General features: G+C 40.3%; 1 protein-coding gene across 5 annotated transcripts in view; it reads left to right on the plus strand.

Moving 5' to 3' along the window:
- Nucleotides 1-17,699, plus strand: part of pknox2 (pbx/knotted 1 homeobox 2) — an 87,343-nt gene that overhangs the window by 10,059 nt on the left and 59,585 nt on the right. For 4 of the 5 annotated variants that reach the window (XM_034606544.1, XM_034606548.1, XM_034606547.1 and 1 more), the window contains one exon: nucleotides 14,784-14,865. The gene's annotated coding sequence lies outside the window, so the exon portion shown is untranslated. Of the gene's footprint in view, nucleotides 1-6,047; nucleotides 6,125-14,783; nucleotides 14,866-17,699 lie in introns of those variants that run through there. The other variant, XM_034606545.1, reaches the window with a different exon arrangement.

The following is a 17,699-nucleotide window of genomic DNA, read 5'->3' on the forward strand; positions in this document are numbered from 1 at the left end:
TACTTTTCTATTGTTTCCACTTTTGCGAATACAACATAATTTTCGACATTGACACAGAACCCAATTTAAGTTAGAGAAAGACGGTTATACATTGAAACATTTTACCCAAACCACAACCCTTCCCCAATTTGATCTACTTTAGCTTGTGATTTTTAAAGTCAGCGTGAACCAGAGTGTGGGTTAGAGACACATTACACATGTATACATGTATAATAGCATTGGATATCATCTATTAAGAGTTCCAGTACTCTATATATATACATATATATGCTTGTGTGCCGGTATATTTTTGTTCAGTATTTGACACCTCTTCAGCAAAGTGCAAGTCTATAACTAGTTTTATAGACAACCATTAAGTTGTTTGGAAAACAAGAACATTTCAGTTGCACTCACTTTCTTGCTTTAATCATATCTAAGGATTAATGGTAAAGTCCAGTTTATCTGTGCTGTTGTCTAACTTTAAAGCAAATCTCCTTTGTCCCCAAACCTACCCCATTGTTCTACAACTTACACAGTTTCACAAGAGAAGTTAATTAGCTTGGAACATGTGCTTCTTCTTTTTTTCTTTTGTCAATGATGTGAGGGACATTTCTTAATATCCGAATAAACACGTCGGTGAAAAAGTCATTTCTTCAGAATCATACAGTAGCCTGATTATTCCGAACATCGGCTGTCCAGGCGAACCTCGTGAAATGCGGCGCTCGCCTTCTCGGCTGCATTCATCGTCCTTCCTTTCTCCTCTCCTCACTTCATTACATTCAGAACATTATGACTTTGCTGAGAGAGTAAGGAAACACGAGTGCCGCTGACATTAACCTCACGTTTACAGCTACAGAGCACATGAAGAGACAATTGTGATTTTTTTTTTTAAAACTTGCATCCATATTCTTATTTTTTGTTTTTCCTGTTTTGCAATGACTGCTGGATCAACACATCTCTAACGAGCCAATGTCCCCCGTTGTGCTGATGTTTGGTGTGAATTTGACAATGTGACAGTTAACAGTGACTCATGTGTTCGAGCTTTTCTTCTTTGTTGACTGGTCTCAGAGTATATCGTGTTTGGCCTGAAGCTTAGAGTCTGTAAGTAATCATGAGTCAACTACAGCAGTCCAAGGGAGACATAGGCTGGTTAATGGGTGACAGAGGTTTCCGGTTGAGTGTGAACATGACGTGTGTACCCCTGAGTCACTTAAATGTGGTTTGAGTTAGAGGTCAGTAAGACAATCCTCCTTCAGATAATGTGTATTTATATTGTACAATTTCTGCATTATAATTTGTTTATACTGTATATGCTCAGATAACCTTCCTTTGCTGTGTTTCTTAATAATGTTAAATTTTCTGCACGACTCAGTTTGCATCCCTCCCAAGTTTCCAAGAGCAGCCGTGAAGCATTTTTTTCCTTCCTCACATTAAACTCTGTTTTCGGGCTGCCAAACTCCATCACAAGTTTGATTTACTACAAAAATTCAAACCAAAACAGTCACAGAAAAATTTAATTACTGTGGGGTCTCTGTTTTCAGCGATTTGCAGTGGCAGACACGTAATTTGTCAAAAGAAAGCTGTGCTGTGTTAAGTGTGTTTGTACAGTGGTGCGGGCTAACCGCACATGCCAACTCTGATTTTAGAAGTGGTAATATTTAATGACTCTGCAACACGCGTCTGATTTGCAAGCGCCACTCCTTCTCTTTAGTGTCCTCTCTGATTTGCTGCTGCTGACGAGACCCGAGGCATCGAGTCGTGTTGCCTTTCAAGTCGTAATGTAAACATGTCAGCTTTCTGGAGTGTGTGAAGAGGCTCGGGGAGCGGGCGTGCACAATTATCATAACAGACACATTGCTGTAAATGAATCTTTGCAGAATGCACTTTATTTCAGCAGCGGTTTTATAAACGTGAGCAGGTCCTATACTGTTATTGATTTATTTTTTCCAGTTAATCACTCAGTGAAAGGTTTTTTACATCCAACGCTTAAAATAACAAGGCACGGTGTCTGTGTTCCTGTACGGCTAATCAAGAAAATATTCCTTAAACATTATCAGCGAGTGCAGGCATGATTCCACATGGTAATTGCACCACTGTGAACTGAAGAGGGAAAAAAAACACAGACTGAACCCTCTTTTCCAAACCAAGACTTCTTTCCACTACAAAGAATAATTACTTTTCCCAACTCCTGCGCCATAATTGGTTACCACTCTTTTATCTTATCTATGTGCGCATAATTATCACAGTCATCATATTAGATTATTTCATGCATAATAAATGAACTCAAACTGTGTGTGGGGTAATTAGCATGTTAGGATATGTGCCACGATAAGAGGTTTGCTCTCTCAGAGATTGTATTGTTCAAGACATTCCTGAAAAGTGAGAAACGCAGGCAAAAGAAGGAGCATTTAATATCACTGCAGTGTCTCAACAAATATTCCTCTTTAATTGTGTTTTGTGGTGTGTGTGTGTGTGTGTATGTGTGTGTGCGTGTGTGTGTGTGTGTATGTTTACATAAATGCTGGTGGAAATTCCTTGTGTAAAGAAATACACTAATGTATATTTTAGTTTTGATTTAGAGCAGACAGTGCAGGAGACATAAGGGCATAATGGAGACTATTGTACAAGACAGAGCCGTATACGACTTGACTTTGGCAGCTGTCTGCTGCAGAGATCTTATCCAATCCAAATGACAGATGTGCATCAGTTCAGTGGTGCTTTTGGTGGTTTGTTGTTGATAGAAACGTCCCCTTCTATCTTCATTGGAACTTTTAGACACATTTTGTGTATGATAATTATTTACAGGTTCAATTGTGTTAGATTTTTTCATGTAAAACATAAAGCCCTGTAACTCCAGATAAGAGGCATTCTTTTTTATTTAAAAACACTGTAAATGAGGTTCAGTCAGAGGTTGAGCTGAACTGCTCAAACTGTACTTAAAGCGGAGCAGTCCTAATATGGCTATTATCGACCGACAGCAGCGGCTCTTCCAATTCACACGAGGCAAACCTGCTGCTGGATTTGTGTCTGGCTTAGTTCTGTGCTGCTTGGAAACATTTCAGTTGCCCTTTAATGAGGGGAGCCAATCAGGATCAAGTCCAGTTGCAATATCTTGCCTTGGAATTAGTGTGAACTGCCTACAAAGACATAGGGAATAAAAAAAAAATGCAATGACTTAAAGTTTTTACGATCCGATCAAAAACCAGGGATGTACCGTATATAAATAGATTCAATGTGAAAGGTAAACCTGTCATTCTTTGCTAGGGTGAGAAATCATTACTGATTTAGATTTAATCATGTGCATGTCCACAGTTATTTTTAAAAAGATTTCAAAAGTTTCATATTGAGCTTGATTTAAAATGGCTTGTAAATCAAACTGATTTGTAACTTGTGTATAAATCATCCACACAGATTACATTCATATAGCAGATTTATCATCCAACAGAGACAGAGTCAAAAGCTGCCAGCAGCATCTCAGATGCCTGCTTTTCCCCCTCCCCCCTCCACTAAATAACAAGAACAACTTCTTTGACACCAAATGTTTCCGTCACAGTTTTTTGGTCCTGCAGCATTTTTGGCAGTGACACCTTTCACTAACCTGCGCCAAAAGCCTGTGAAACACAACACATAATGAGCTATTTTCAGCACTGACATGTTTTTTTTAAAATTTATTCAGTAAGTTGTTAAGGGACAGAGAGGAAATTAAAGCTCATATTCACAGTGTGATGGCAGCCATAGTTTAGAAGAGGACAGTTGTCAGAGTTTATATCATTAAGTTCAGCGTGACTCCTGCTAAATGTAATTAAGTTACTAAAGTGAGGCAGAGATGTTTTATTTTATTTTTTGTGTTGACTGAAAGGTACACTGTTTTAAGAAAGATCCACAGTGCAAATATTTCCTTTACATCTCTGTGCCGAGCAGACACAGCATGGCAATGTAAGGGCACATTATTCCCACTGAGTCTCCACAGATACATTAGTTATTCCTGTAACCCACGCTATTTCTAAATATCAAATGCCAGTAGAATCTGAAAATGATCAAAACCACATTTAGATTCCTCCAAACGTTTGCAGTCAAAAGTGTGACAAAGCATCTCCAAGGAATTCCTAACAAAGTTTAGAGGATTTTAATTATAACAGACTAAAGAAATATTGTATAAAAGAATGAAAAAAGGAAAAAAAACGACATATAGCCATGCACCCACACACACCTCCCACTCCTGTGCAACTTCATAAAGGTTTATCTCCATAGAGTGATGATGGGTCTGTGCTAAAAGTGAGTTCTTAACAGCTGCCGAGCCGGCGTGCGGATAAATGTGGCAGCTTGGAGGCGGTGCAGTGTCATGTCTGCCATTATGTGGCAAGGCTCTCGCTGAGAGAGTGGAGACAGCTCTCCAGCCGCCCCTCCCGTCACACGCTTTCCTCCGGTCAAGGTCTCTGTACCCCTGATGGTATGCCTGTGCCCGTCTCCCTGCTGGCAGCGCTCTGGCATTGCTACAGTGTCAGTGGGGTGCAAATGAGGGTTTGAAATGTGATAGTGCTTATTGAGGGTCAGATTTGTTTGTCAAGCTTTGAAGGAGGGAGGACTGGTCGGTCAACCTATCTTCTAAGTGAAATCATCGCCACGTCCTAAGTGGATCGCTCAAAGATGGCACTGCATGCTGACACGTGAAGATTGTGAGGTGACAGCAGTTTAGCGCACACTTCAGTTATACAGCTCTCCAAATGTGACCTGAACACAAATGCTTTTTTAAAAAATAGATAGATAAATAAAAAAACAATGAAAGGAGATACAGCCAACTAAGTCAGGGCCACGCTCATTGTTTATACATTAATCAAGTAGTTTCCAGTGAAGATAAACATCAGACATACACATATTTTCAGACACACACACAGGAACGTCACAAATTTACTGGGAAAAACACATTGACAAGCTACATGAGCAGACTAGAAAGAAAACCTATGTATTCTCAGAGTCAGTGTAGGCTTTGTGAAATATGCCTACAGTGAGAGCAGAAAGGCCTTGATCAACCGTTTTACATACCGTTAATAAGTTCACAACAGCTGGAGATCTGTGGGATCTGAACAGCTGCCTGTGGAGATTACACTTCACTTTGTGTGCCAGAGGAAAATGAAATTGACTCAGAGCTTTAAAGAGCATGGGGTGTCCCGTCGTGGTGTGTGTCTTGGACTCTGAGCAGATTGTTTCGATTTGATAAAAAAAAAAGGGCATATCTGTTTCATGAGACTAACAAGTAATGTACACGCTAACATCATTTTTATGTTTATTTTTTTGCCACTTTAAAGTAAAAAATGGGCAAATCTCACAACAACAACAAAAAAAAGTGGTTAACTGATAAGGTCAAGACTCAGGAGTGGTGGAGCTTCTCAGGGAGACGTTGAACTCTGAAGGTGAGACGTACCATGGCAAGAGACGAGGGATCACTTGCACCTGCCTTCTTGACACCCTCTTCAAAACACATCTACTTAAATCTATAATTGGTTTCGGACATGCTTTGAACTCTAGTTAATCTCTGGACGTTTTACGGAAGAGTTGCATAGAGGCTCTGGACTTTCTCTGGAGTTTCTCCAGCTAGACCCCCTTGTAAAAACGGAATGTCCGAATGAGCCGATGTGAGAAAACAGAAGATCCTCTGGCGGATTTCTCACGAGCAAGGGGGAAACATTGGCAAAAATGAAGAAAAAAAAAAGAATCCAAATATCTCAGGATGAAAAGCAGTGCAATACACATACAAGACACCGATGAAGATGTCTAGAGAGCTTCTAGTGATAAGGGCCTATACCGGTTTCCATGTGATGTAAACAAAAATGTGATGTCCACAGTGGAATATACAGTATATGTTACGTCCTGCCTGTGCCTGCTCCGCCTCACCTCACCCGAACGCTCTGTAGATTTCTGTGTTGTTGAGGAAGTCCAAACCCAATTGTGCGGAAATCCATGTTCATGTCTGAAAATGGCTTCTGTGTGTGAGAGTGTGTGTGCAAGTGAGGATGGAGAAATTGATTGAGAATATACTGTCTGAATTTGTCCTTCTGTTTTTTTCAGCCTCTGTGTTTATGTGAATCTCTCTGTCCCCCTCCATTTCAGTGAAAAGGCTGCACGCTGCTGTCTCCTTCCCCCCGCGGTCAGTAGTTTATATAAACAGCCAGACATTTAATACAGATGGCAGAGCACCTTAAATTTAAAGACACTATATTCTCTGTCCTGGGAAATGGACAGAAAGTATTTAACTACCCAGATATAGAGCTGGGGGGCCTTGTGAAATACGTGGTGCATTTCCAACTATTGGAAATTCATAGCTGAGACTACAGAGAGAATGACACGGCCATCAGTAAATTCTGCCGGCTCAGTCCATCGGGATGTGATGCTTTATTATGAGGATCTGAACACACTGAGCAAACAGACATCCAGCAGGACAGTGAAAGAGTTAACTTTCTTCCTTTGTGCTCTCACCAGGAGGGAAGAGTCAAAAAAAAAAAAAAAAAGGCAAGGTTAGCTTTTCAGACACTGATGGGGAATTCCTCACTGTCTGTTCTGCCTCGGCCGACTCTGCCAACTCCATTGTGTTTCTGTCTTCCCAGCCTACCCTGTCTGTTTCATGCCCAGACAATGAAAGAGAGAGGAAAAAAAACTGATACCTGTATATAAACACCATAATGGAAATGATTGGAAGACTGTAGCGGTTCGAATTCATGTCACAAAGAGGATCACGCTGCTTCAACTGAAGCTTTTCTTTGTGTTTCCCGAAAAAGATGCTTTTTTTGGGATCACGTTGGAAGCGATTTATTTCCACACAAAAAAAAAAGACAGAGGGAAAACCTAGGCTGTGTCCAAAATCAGCCCCTTGTTCACTGACAATAAGTAGTTTACTCTATAGTGAGCAGTTCACTTTGATTTCAGACACTTTTGTGTGAATCATGGTTATTATGTGTCATTATTGTGATGTAGTCGCACCATATTTTTCCCCCCATACATAAAATGCATGCAGTGGATCTGTCAGCAGAAAGAAGTGTACCCGCTATAGACACAACATGTTTCGTTCCACTGTGAGAATTTTTCAAAGCACCATAGTGGCTACATTTCTCCGTCTCACACTCCTATAAAATGGTAGAGTGTTGTATTGTGCACTAAATAGTGACCACACTTTAGTTTTAGACACAGCTACTCTTACTCGTTTACAGAACAGCTCCCTGTTTTGTGCCATAAAGCAACACAGCATGTTTTTCTGTTATATCTGATCACAAAATTTAAAATTTAGAGGCGTCCAGTCCCTTTTCTGATGCATTTATATGTTTTGATGTTTACACAATATCTCACAATATATGAAATATTGATTATAATTGTTTTCTTGATCTCTAATTCTATATGTAGGTTGATCATTCCACTATTGCAGTCTTGAATAGACAAGGAAGCAAAATAAACATGTTTATACTAAATCCTCATACAGCCTTCTATCATGCTCTATACCTTCATTTCTCTCTCTTGCAAATCACATTTTCATTATTTCCAATGTACTTGATAATGGAGGTGAAAATCTCCTCATTCACGGATACTTCACTTTAAGAGTTTGTGTGTGTATCACATAACATGAGCCCAGGTGATGTCTTTTAACTGGCATTTCTAGATTTGAGATAAAATCATATATTGCAGGCATTTTAAAAGGCCACCCCCACATTGGGGCCCTGTGTACTTTGTTCAACACTAGTACGGCCCTGCACACAAGTGGCCTGGAATAGACCAGTTCTCATATTTTAATGTCAGTGTTATCAACTGTTTCAGAGCAGAACTACAACCAATCAGGGCAACATGTGTGACAAAAAGAGCAACAAAATGTGGGATGTAGTGCAGAGCGCCAGAAAAATGTAAATCGACTACAGTTTTCTGCAGTCGTTTGTTCTTCTTTTAGATCAAATTCACCATCCAGTTATAGTTATACTCTCTTGACAGCAGATCCAATCCCATCAGACCCATACGCAAGACTGAATAAATATGAGCTCTCTGATTTTTATTTGGACATTTGTGAAGATCCTGGGACGCTGATATGTAACAGACAAGTGTCCATGTCAACTCCTTTTGCAAGGGAAGCTTTTACAGACATATTCAATTTACATATTTAAGTTAACCATGTAACATGAAACCCAAGCCTTTTAATTCTGCACTGCCTTTTTATACTTTTAATGTCTGTTCCACTATGTTTATCAAGGGTTGAGAAGTTTGAGGCAGCATTTATTGTTAATGAGAGAGAGGAATGCAGGATTCAGTGTGTCTCTGTCTGTTATACCTCTTTTACACCAATTTTTTTTATTATGTGTGTAAACCCACAAAAAAGGCGATTGACGCCTGTCCCATTGCCAGTAGAGGAGTTTGCCTCTCCATTTTTTTCCCCGGTGCATCATGATCTACATCATGAAAATTGAGGCGCCCTCTCACCTCACCGTCTTGCCAAATTAGCGCGTTCACCCACGCGTTTTCATCACTGTATCGGGAGCTGATGAAAACTACTGCAGAGTCACTTCACCCAGGAGTGAATTCCGATTGTATCCATTCCCATTTCCCACAAAAGCCAAATGTTAGTGGATGTTATTGGTTTTTTTGACCAGGGGAAAAGGGACTTTAGTGTTAATTACTCAGCTGATTATCATAGAAGTGGTTGGTTGTTTGGCTCTGCTCTATAGGCTGTAGTCTGTAAAAAGCCAAAATCAAATGCCCCCGCTTGAATGTTTTTTTCTTCTTTATAGTTAAAGTGTATTATTTTTAATTTAAATGATTTGAGATGAGATGAGTAATGATGCACTGTAAGTAGCAATAAGCAATGGCATGCTTTAACTGAAGTGCTCAGAAACGTTGGACAGAGATCCTGCTGAGGCCCACCTGAAAAAGATCCTTGTAGTTGCCTTTGTGTAAGTGAAAGAGCATATGAGTGCAAGGGCCTCACCAGAGCCTAAAGGGGTTTGAGTTCAGATGATAGACGCTGATGTGCAGTAGCTCACTAGTTACCTAATTTTTACTGCAAGTTGGTTTGAAATATATTTCCTCCACTGGATTGTTAGAAACGAGTAATATTGGGATCAATGCTGAGTTTTACTGCCGTTAAAGGGTTGACACATGGAGAGGAGGATGTTAGTGTGAGCTGTCAGGCCTCAGTTGACATATCAATGATGAACTCCATGTAAGGAGGATTTAGTCTACTGTAATACAGTGTCACTGAACACCTCCAAACATCTCAGCACGGCACACTTTTATGTTCTTGCACCTTTATTCTCTTTAAATCTGTGATTTGACTTTTTCACATCATTAACCTCCAATTGGATAATCTCGTTTTATCCCACTTGGCTACGCATTCATTTTTTCCTCCTCTAGATGCAGCTTGATTCATTAAATACAGGAATCCACTGGTGGCACTGAGGATTGGACCTTCTTTTCCAAAAATCTGGAGGAGATTAGGCTGGTCTCTTTTTGTTTGCTCAATCCATCCTGACTCATCACGACAGTGGTATTTTTAGCAGTGGATTCCTGTTTTCTTCCCCGCCATTATTCACAAGGGGCTATCATATTCTGTGAGACAAGGAGGAAGAATCAATGTCAAGTTTCAGCCAGGAGTCGATTAGTGGCATAGACACGAAGTTAGAGAACCTTGTGTCATGGTCGAAGTTATAGATGGAGTGTGTGTGTGTGTAGCAGCTGGACAAATTGCTCATGTTGAAGTGTGTGTGGACGGAGAGTGTATGTGTTTGTGCAGTGTTTTGTCTGGCACAGCTGCCTGTGTCAGCTGCGTGCTCGTTAAATGTTGGGCTTAAACCCACGGTGACGCCACGCCTGCTCCGGTTACTCCCGTGGGAATACCTGCCATTGTCATCGTGAGCCGCTCATAATTCGCAGGAATTAGCCCCAAATGGTTGAAGTTTGGCTGCCTGGATTACAGCGGTGGGAACTGATATTTTACTAACTGTTGAATGCTTGAGAGCGAACAGCGACTTTACTTTTGCATTTCCTTTACCTCAACCGCTGCTTGTGATACTCGGCCTGAGACTCTATTGTCCCACACACATAAACATAGCCTGCATGTACAGCCGAGGTGGGTTCTGGTACAATAGTGTAGATCCCCCCCATAGTGTTTGATTCCTTACTGTTAAAGTAGCCAAGTGACCGGATATCCTGTTTGTCAGGAGCACAGAAATATTTCTGATTGTTGCACATCCTGCCGGTCAGTGATCTGTGGCACATACAGCTGCCGGGCATGAGGATTTATTTAGCCTCTATTGTATGAAGTGGAAAACAGTCACACTGTGTGAGTGAGTTAATCTTCATTTCCAGGGAAATGAATTTGAAGTGTGAGGTTGCCGGGTTGGTTGTCAGCATGCGTAGGAGATTCTTGCTAGTTTTGGGCACACGAGCCACTCACATTATCATGCAAAATTAATTATTTGCCTCCTTTTTTATGTCCTCCTGAATCTTAGTGTCGTAAAAGAAAAAACCTGCCTGTGTTTTATTGAAATGAAATTATGGCATAATGTCACTTTCGCTATTAGCAATGAGAGTCTGTGCATGCCAATTGATCCTCCTGTTGTCATAGCAACATGAACCACTAAACCTCTGCGCAGCTGTTGTTATGGAAGCCCTTGAACAGCTGGGGGGCTATAGCTGTGGAGGGATTGTGGGAAACGGGTCTTTTGGTCCTCCCTTCACACCTTGACCCCAAAAGTACTGCTAGCGAAAAAGAGGAGGATTTGGGAATCTTAAAGATGTCCATCTGGAGTTTTCTCTGTGCCGTGCAGAGCCTCCATATGATCAGAGAGAAAGTTGAGGCAGGAAGTTGTGAATATTCAATCATGTCTGTGCCTTATCCAAACCTGCTTTGCCACAAATGCGAGCAGTGAAATCAAATGAGCCAAATGAGTCTAGATTCTCTCCGAGGGGCCTGATGCATTGGAGCATATCCCATTATTGATATGAGCAAATGTTGTACACGGTGCAACAATAAAACAATCATTTCACAAGAAGCACAACTGAGTCCAATTCCTACAACAATATTAAAGCTGAAATGTAACCCAAGAGCAGGGTCTCACCCTCCCACTGTTTGATCTAATGCCGATTTCACTGATAATGTTCTTGTTGAATCCTGTCTGGTCTGTAAAATGTCAGAAATTAGTCGCAAATGCCAGAATATTATTTTATAATGATGGAAAACAGAGGAACAAAGTTCCATCCTCACAAATGACAAAAAGTCTGGCACAGTAAAGATCTCATCTCATCTAAAAATGCCTGAATCTGTAAAATGACTATTAATTACAGGTCAGATACATGTAGTCAAGTAAAAGGTACAGTATTTGCCTCATTAATGCAGCAAAGTAATAGATGTATAAAGTAGCAGTAAATAAATATAAGTAGAGTAACTGAATAACTTTCCTCCACTGTGTGTACCAGTGTGCACAGTGTGAGTGATGGTGGGCAGATTGAGGAATGCTAATGTTTCCTCTGTGGCTTTTGTGAGGAACACGGTGATTAGACCTCCAGCCCCCTGGGTGGAGCCCCTCGCTGCACGGGCTCCCGCTCTGATTTACTTTGACATCAACAGGAAGGTCAGACAGGTCCCATAGGGGTCATGGAGAGACGGTGAACGGCGTGTGTGCCGGGCTTCAGCATACGGAGACGCTCCTCCAGGATCCCAGACGGGGCCGGAGGGATGGCCGAGGGAGGAAGGCCCCTTGGAGCTTAGGGAGGACTTCGGGAAGGATTACTGAGAGGCTAAAATGTTTTCTTTGTGGCTGAAAGAAACCTAAGAAATGCTCTCAACCAAATCCCCTGTGTTCTAAGGGGGCTGTTAGGCAGGGAGACTCAAGCTACATCCTAAAGACGTCTTCATTTTCTTGGGCTTCAAGCTTGTCTTTACTATCAATATATCCTACTTTCACATTATTGAGAGCAATCTCAATTGTTGCAAGATTAAACCCAGGTTCAGCCTAGACTATAGCTGGATTACACTCTTCCCCACAGTTAAAGAGTATTTATTTGGCTTTTGATGGGAAGAATTGAATGGACAATATGACAATGGAAAGACTTTTTGTTGATAAAGAAATGGAGATATTGTATAATATATTCAATAAATCACAATGTCAGTGATTTCAAGACCCCATGACATCAAATACAACAAATATGTCTTCATATGCTGTAGCTCATGTATATTATACGTATATTACAAGTATTAATGTATTAATATAGTATAATATATTATACGTATTTTAAAATGATTGTATTAGAACATCATCTTCCTTTTTGCTGTCAATTGAAAGGATGAAAAGTGGTGGACACCAAAGACTAATAAAAACCTGTAAAGTAACTAATGAAAAACAAAATGGCTCAACAGTTCACTCACAGAGATCTATATTCAATCGACTGCATTACTTGCTACAGCTCACATAACTTGACATTACATTTTTCTCAAAATGTATTGGTTTTTGACTTGCACTAATAAAGGACAAAGGTTTAGGCTTCAAGTTTCCACAATGTTTCATTCTTATCCCCCATCCACACGAGGCCTCTGGTAGTACCGACCTACCACACACACAGTAGTCCCCACTGGGCTGTGCAGCACTGGATAAATACCATCCCTTCAGAGGCTCTGTTAGCAGATTGCTGTAGGTAGGCGGCCTGCTGTGAGGCCCAGCCACACTCCCACTGTTCTGGTGGAGCTTTAAGTGAAAGATCAGGTGTCCGGCCCTGAATGCTTGATTGAACTTAAATCTTTTGCATGTGCGCCGCGGCTCTGCAGCGGTTTGCTCTGTGGGGCTCAGTCATGGCCAGCCAGTCAACTGCTCTGAGGAATTTGAGTCATGGCTGCACTCTAATCTCCCTGTTTTCACCTATGACACTGGAAATTATAATCAGTAGCGTTTTGCTCACAGGGATGGAGAGTTACATAAAAGTGGAGAATTGACTGCAAATCAAAGGGATTTAAAAAAGGGGAAAAAAGCATGTTTGTATTTAAGAATTTCTTAAAATGCAAATCTATTATTATTCACTTATTTTATTCAATTGCCAATTAATATTAAATAATTATTTCTAATTTACAAATAATAGAAGTGCATGCAATAGAAGTTTTACAGTGCAGTTGCCATTTAGTCTTTGTCCAGCTTTACTTCAAGAAAGTTGTGAGTGAATGTCTTAACCTTGGACGCAGTTATACCTTTAATTCAGTTTCAGAAATTTGCTCTCTAACTTTTTTCTAGTTCCTCCTGTGACAAAGACTGCAAGCAGCTTTTGAAAGATTTATTTCGTCAAAATAGATTTTTGTGGCCTTGGTCTCAGAAGCATATGTTATCATACTCTCCTGTTTGAGTCCAGCAGGGGCCCCACTAACCTAACTGCTTACCGTCAAACAAGCAGAACACCTACAAGTGGTTTAATAGTGAAAATAGTCTCCAGAAAATGCATTCATTCCAGTTTGAATATAACTTTTGCTGAAAGTTAGTGGCCAATTGTAGTTCTAACAAATTACTTTTAAAAATACAATATATATTTGAAGTACATATACTAGCATAAAAGATTGGTCGGAAGACGTGGGCTTGTAGCTGAGAGGTCAAAGACAGCGAAGGGAAGTCACAAAGGATTGAGAGGGTGACTATAACCGGTTTGGACATTGTGGACATTGTCCATAGTTGCTCTTCATGTAACACACAACCAAAGATTGTCTGTGTGAGACGGGTTCTCAGCTAATGGCAATAGTTTTGTTTAGGGCACTGGGGGAAGAGCGTGGAGAGAGGATATAAACATCATCAATCAGTCAAGTTTCCAGACAGTGACCTGCTGCATTCAAATTGACTCTGTCATTACATTACATTGACTTTGTATTACAGGAGCTGACAGAGTAAAGTCTATTTAATGTCTGGTTCAGCTAATTCAGGCATTTGTATTCACACATACTGCTCCTCTAGAGCTGTTTTCAGTCTTTCTCAGGCGTTTGTACTGCCAGCCCCATAGTAGAAACTCCAGAGAATGTTCGAGTGAGCCCATGATAGAAAACAGCAGGATAATGTCCGTAGAATTCACAGTGAGAGAGTTTCTAACACATTATAGTTGGAAAACTGAAACAAACAAAAAGAATACAAATATCTTAGGATGAAAAAGAGGAGCAACACATGTAGTAGACTGACAAAGATGTCAACTTGGAAAGACAACTAGATTTGAGAGCTTTTGGTGTTAAGGACCGATACCAGCGTCACTGGATTTCAACAGTGGAATTTATACAGTGTGTCCTACCTCCTGCTTGCCCTGACTAGGCGCCGCCCCTCATCTGGGCACAGATTTTCCTGTTGTTGTGAACGCGTCTGACCCAGAAAATCTCCTGCTGATTTGTTCCACGTGAAAGGCATGTATGTGCGGGGGCTATAGTCCAGATATTATCTGGAAATCGTGTCTGAAAACAAATTAATATTTCTGTGAAAGCGCCTTAACATTGTTTTCATCTTTTCATGGAGTTTGTTGACAGCAACAGAAAATGTAGAATAATGTAATTTTATCCTTTAAATGAGTCAGTTGGGGAATGAAAAGCAGACTGATTCATTAACCTCCACCCATTATGTGCACCAGTGCTTCAGGCTAGCAGTGTCACATCAGGTGATAATAACTGTTCTGTCCTTTCAGTCAAACAAAAGTGGAGTGACCATATTTTATATTCTTGTGACGTTTTATTAAATATCTTTTGCATGCCATGCAGGTCTTTTTCTTTACTAATAATGATGACTTTATTAGATTGCATTAATTTTGACCTTGTCATCTGTCGACAGGTTTTGTGTGGAGAGTTGGATACCGGCCAACGGCACAGACAACAACACTGAGGGCTGCTGCGCTGCTGTGGGCAAACTAACTGTAAGTTGTCAGTTGTCATCCTATAAACCATACAGTATGACATAGTTTGATTGTATAGGCACAACTTTCATTCTTCATGTCATTAACAGAGCTGTGGGCAGTTTTAAGTATGTGTTCAATGAACAGAATCTTCATTTTGTCTTGATAGACTTTCAGGAGCAACATATCTGGCAGAGTTAATCTGTTTCTTCAGGGGCCAGCACCACTCTTTGATTTAATTTAAGAGCACAAAATCAAATGCAATTCATGCTATACACACGTTGGCATGCCAGGGTACACAGTTAATGATTACCCTGCTGCAGTTCACTCAAGTTGGTTGAGACTAAACAATCATTTCAATCACTTGAGCATATTTTCTCTTCAACCCTTAAATGAGAATTTGAACTTCTGTGCTCAGTTCTTGCTGGAGCTGTGTTCTGTTCGTTTTAATGAGTTGTTGATTCAGTCTCAACAAACACACTATTTGCATCTTGGACCAGGAAGAAAATAAGCTTGAACGAGCTGATTTCTCTTCCTCAGATGTTATTTTCGGTAACTAAAACGACTATTCTTGTCTAATGACACCTAAGAGTAAGTAAACTATAATAGTGCAGGTCTGCCTTCATAAATTGAAGTTTGCTTGTTATGCTGTATTCAGGTCACTATACGTACAATGACAGGTAGCAAACAATTGTAATTTTCATTGAGTGACACAAACTACCTTCATGTGTCAAACAAGATGAAAATACTGCAACAGAAACAATGTTCCAGCTGTAATATTATAATACTTTTGTCTTTTTTAATCGAGTGTTTATGCTGCTGGAAACATGACCACTACTGTGACGACTTTCGCTAACACAGCAACCAACAATGCTGTCAAACCACATCTATGTAGAACAGTTTACATTTACACAAAAGGTGGTTGGAAGGGTTTGATCACGCACCACTTATTGTTTGCTAGAGTTGTCTAATTGTCTGATGTTTTTGCTCATATCCATCTCCACCTGAGTTGTACCAGACAAGATGATATTAGTGGAGATTGCTGTCTTGGAGCATTTGGATATTACTGCGTATCCTCATGGTTCAGACTGAAATCATTGAAAGGACTTGTATTTCTTCTTCTCCCTTATGTTTGGAACTTATTGCTAATTGATTTGAACAACTAGCAAACTTCTGTTCTTGTTCCTGCTGAAATTAAAATGATTCCAGATTTTTTTTACTCCCTGAGGCAAAACGTCTTTCTCAGTTTCTCTGTTCTTGGTTTATCTATTAGGTAAAACACAGAGCTGTTACTGGTGTTTGTCTTAGCTCACATTCTGCACAACACTAGAGGTCAGGTTGGTTTATAGTAAGTGAGAATAAGCCTGGAACCTGAGCCAGGCCAGGTCTAGTTTATATTCTGTCTAATCAGGTCTGGGTATCATCCCACTAGACACTGTGGGTCTCGTTGGACATGTTTTTTTTAATGTCTGATATTTATGTTGATATGATTTTGTTGTGTTGCATCTGATAAAATAAGACAATTTAATAACAAAGACTCAACATTGCAAAATTAATTTGTAGATCTGCAATCTGCACTTAAATATAAACAACTTTTAATTTAAAATGTTTCGTTTATTGTTTCCGGTACCGATAACTTTATCTATCAATACTGCTGGCTCCATACATAGTAGAAACAACGTGGAGGAGCATCGAAGCTCAGTATCTGTTTTTGTGGGTCTGATAAGTTTGGCCGTATTGGAGGGTTTCTAACTGTCCTTGGGTCAGGTCTGACTGAGTTCAGATCAATTTTGGATTTCATCTCTTAATGAAAAAAAATAAATGCTTGGATAGTTTGTCACGGTTCTGTTTTGGATGGGCTCCAAAACTTTGGAACCATTAAAAACTCCTATCACTGGCGTTTGGCAGCTGCCCACTTACACAGTGCTAGTTGATTTACACAGAATCATTAAAAAAAAAAATTCTCAAGGGCATCCTGAAATTCACATTGTGGAGGGATGGCTGTTACCCATTCACTTTCATCTCAGTATTTATATTGGTTGATTATCCACTTTATGAACCAATGCCAACGCTCAGTGCCAAGTAGTGTGTGCACTTTATGTAGTGAAGTTTAGAGGTCAGTGTGTTGGATGTGTGTGCTGTGCTTCTGACTGTCATGCTGGAGAACGGAGCTGGCATCCTGTCACAGACCTGCGGCTAACATAGTTGTTTATTAGGCGTAAACAAACCATGTCTTAGTTACCTAACCCTAAGCAAAATGAATTTGCCATAATGACAGTCTTGCCCTAGTCAGAGCTAACGTGTGCATGTTTTATAAAAAGTGTATTAAAGAAAAAGAGAGAAAAACAAATGTTTGACATCTGATATAAAAAAGAAATCAGATTTAAATTATATTTTATGTAGTTGTGCACGGACATTCTTGTTTAAAAACAGGATTGTTCTTATCTCTTATTACATCAACCCCTTTGTTTTATTCTTGTTGTTTTTTGCCAAATTTATGCTGTTGAAAATAGGCTTTTAAATCCTATTTCTGTCTGGTCTGTGTAGTTAAATTCTGTAAACGGCCTGACTGTACCTTGGAAAGGAGCCACAGACAAAATAAGAGCGAGGACAGTTGGGGATCAGACACATGCCAGTGTCTCGATGATTGCCAGAGGAGGGCTGGTTATACTAAGACGTTTGTCTCTTCCTGCGCACAGACAGGACTAATCGCACAGCCAGTCTCCATGTCCCCTCCTCAGCCCCTATAAGTGTGCCCCCCTCCTGCCCTCCCTCCCTCCCCCCACCCAAAAAAACCCGTCCACAACGATTCCCCCACCAAGGATTGTTTTACGCCTAATTTTGTTAGACTTAAT

The sequence above is a fragment of the Hippoglossus hippoglossus genome, chromosome 14 (assembly GCF_009819705.1).
Source record: "Hippoglossus hippoglossus isolate fHipHip1 chromosome 14, fHipHip1.pri, whole genome shotgun sequence".
Classification (NCBI taxonomy): Eukaryota; Metazoa; Chordata; class Actinopteri; order Pleuronectiformes; family Pleuronectidae; genus Hippoglossus; species Hippoglossus hippoglossus.